Genomic DNA, 2966 nt, shown 5'->3' with positions numbered 1-2966 from the left:
CTGTTTTTGCTTTTTCAATTGATTTTTGTGACTTCCCATGATCATCAACCTAAAAAAAACATAAAATAACAAAGGAAAATAGATAAATATAACATTGGGTTGCCTCCCAACAAGCGCTTCTTTAATGTCAGTAGCTTGATAGTGGGCTCCCATGGAGCCTCACAGATACTCAGAGCAATGTTGGAACCTCCTAACACCAAACTTAGAGTTTGAATGTGGGGGTTCAACACCAAACTTAGAAGTTGGTTGTGGCCTCCTAACACCAAACATAGAGTTTGACTGTGGGAGCTCTATTTGACCCTGTTTTGAGGTAAGCTCATCATGCTTCCTCTCTATGGTTACAGAGGGGTATCCTTGAGCCTTAAACATGAAGGATTCTTCATTCACTTGAATGATCAATTCTCCTCTGTCAACATTAATCACAGCCTTTGCTGTGGCTAAGAAGGGTTTGCCAAGGATGATAGATTCATCCATGTACTTCCCAGTCTCTAGGACTATGAAATCAGCAGGGATGTAATGGTCTTCAACTTTTACCAGAATATCCTCTACAAGTCCATAAGCTTGTTTTCTTGAATTGTCTGCCATCTCTAGTGAGATTCTTGTAGCTTGCACCTCAAAGATCCCTAGCTTCTCTATTACAGAGAGAGGCATGAGGTTTATGCTTGACCCTAGGTCAGACAGAGCCTTTTCAAAGGTCATGGTGCCTACTGTACAAGGTATTGAGAACTTCCCAGGTCCTGTCTCTTTTGAGGTAATTTCTGCCTAGTCAAGTTATCTAGTTCTTTGGTGAGCAAAGGGGGTTCATCCTCCCAAGTCTCATTACCAAATAAATTGTCATTTAGCTTCATGATTGCTCCAAGGTACTTAGCAACTTGCTCTTTAGTGACATCTTCATCTTCTTCAGAGGAAGAATACTCATCAGAGCTCATGAATGGCAGAAGTAAATCCAATAGAATCTCTATGGTCTCAGTGTGAGCCTCAGATTCCCATGGTTCCTCATTAGGGAACTCATTGGAGGCCAGTGGACATCCATTGAGGTCTTCTTCAGTGGCACTCATTGCCTCTTTCTCCTCTCCAAGTTCGGCCATGTTGATGGCCTTACACTCTCCTTTTGGACTCTCTTCTGTATTGCTTGGAATAGTACTAGGAGGGAGTTCAGTAACTTTCTTACTCAGCTGACCCACTTGTGCCTCCAAGTTTCTAATGGAGGACCTTGTTTCAGTCATGAAACTTTAAGTGGTTTTGACTAGATCAGAGACCATGGTTGCTAAGTCAGAGTGGCTCTGCTTAGAATTCTCTGTCTGTTGCCGAGAAGATGATGGAAAAGGCTTGCCATTGCCAAACCTGTTTCTTCCACCATTATTGTTGTTGAAACCTTATTGAGGTCTCTGTTGATCCTTCCATGAGAGATTTGGATGATTTCTCCATGAAGGATTATAGGTGTTTCCATAGGGGTCTCCCATGTAATTCACCTCTTCCATTGAAGGGTTCTCAGGATCATAAGCTTCTTCTTCAGATGAAGCGTCCTTAGTACTACCTGGTGCAGCTTGCATTCCAGACAGACTTTGAGAAATCATATTGACTTGCTGAGTCAATATTTTATTCTGAGCCAATATGGCATTCAGAGTATCAATCTCAAGAACTCCTTTCTTCTGATTCGTCCCATTGTTTACAGGATTCCTTTCAGAAGTGTACATGAATTGGTTATTTGCAACCATTTCAATGAGTTCTTGAGCTTCTTCAGGTGTCTTCTTCAGATGAAAAGATCCTCCAGCAGAGCTATCCAATGACATCTTGGACAGTTCAGACAGACAATCATAGACGATACCTATGATGCTCCATTCAGAAAGCATGCCAGAAGGACACTTTCTGATCAATTGTTTGTATCTTTCCCAAGCTTCATAGAGGGATTCACCTTCCTTCTGTTTGAAGGTTTGGACTTCCACTCTAAGCTTACTCAATTTTTGAGGTGGAAAGAACTTTGCCAAGAAGGCATTGACTAGCTTTTCCCAAGAGTTCAGGCTTTCTTTAGGTTGTGAGTCCAACCATATCCTAGCTTTGTCTCTTACAACAAAAGGGAATAGCATAAGTCTGTAGACCTCAGGGTCAACACCATTGGTATTGACAGTGTCACAGATTTACAAGAATTCAGCTAAAAACTGATGAGGATCTTCCAATGGAAGTCCATGGAACTTGCAATTCTGTTGCATTAAAGAAACTAATTGAGGCTTAAGCTCAAAGTTGTTTGCTCAAATGGCAGGGATAGAGATGCTTCTCCCATAGAAGTCGGGAGTAGGTGTAGTAAAGTCACCCAGCACCTTCCTTGCATTGTTGGCATTGTTGTTGTTTTCGGCTGCCATGTCTTCTTCTTTGAAGATTTCTGTTAGGTCCTCTACAGAGAATTATGCTTTAACTTCTCTTAGCTTTCGCTTCAAGGTCCTTTCAGGTTCAGGGTCAGCCTCAACAAGAATGCTTTTGTCTTTGCTCCTGCTCATATGAAAGAGAAGAAAACAAGAAAATATGGAATCCTCTATGTCACAGTATAGAGATTCCTTGAGGTGTCAGAGGAAAAGAAAAATAGAAGGAAGAGGTAGAAGAATTCAAACTTAGAAAGATAGAGTTCGAATTGTTCATGTTAGTCCATAAATAGAAGGATGTGAGAAGAGGGGAAGAAATTTTCGAAAATAAATTAAAAAGATTTTAAAAACATTTTGAAAATTGATTGATGATTTTCGAAAACTAAGATTGAGAAAGAAGTAAAGTGATTTTTGAAAAAGATTTTGAAATTAGAAATCAAAAATAAATGGTTGAAAACTTATTTTGAAAAAGATGTGATTAAAAAGATGTGATTGAAAAGATATAGTTTTAAAAAGATATGATTTGGAAAAATAATTTAAAAAGATTTGATTTTTAAAATCAATGACTTGGCTAACAAGAAAAGATATGATTCAAACATTAAACCTTTC

The 2966-nt window shown here is 39.2% G+C and overlaps 1 non-coding gene across 1 annotated transcript; it reads left to right on the top strand.

Moving 5' to 3' along the window:
- The first annotated feature begins 1851 nt into the window (after positions 1 to 1851).
- Positions 1852 to 1955, top strand: LOC112719085 (small nucleolar RNA R71). The gene has a single exon (XR_003161402.1). It is a non-coding gene; the product is annotated as a small nucleolar RNA R71 (small nucleolar RNA).
- The last annotated feature ends 1011 nt before the right edge of the window (positions 1956 to 2966 follow it).

Source organism: Arachis hypogaea, chromosome 10 (assembly GCF_003086295.3).
Source record: "Arachis hypogaea cultivar Tifrunner chromosome 10, arahy.Tifrunner.gnm2.J5K5, whole genome shotgun sequence".
In the NCBI taxonomy this organism is placed as follows: Eukaryota; Viridiplantae; Streptophyta; class Magnoliopsida; order Fabales; family Fabaceae; genus Arachis; species Arachis hypogaea.
Note: the sequence above shows the minus strand (reverse complement) of the source record. Positions and strands in the feature narration are given on the sequence as shown.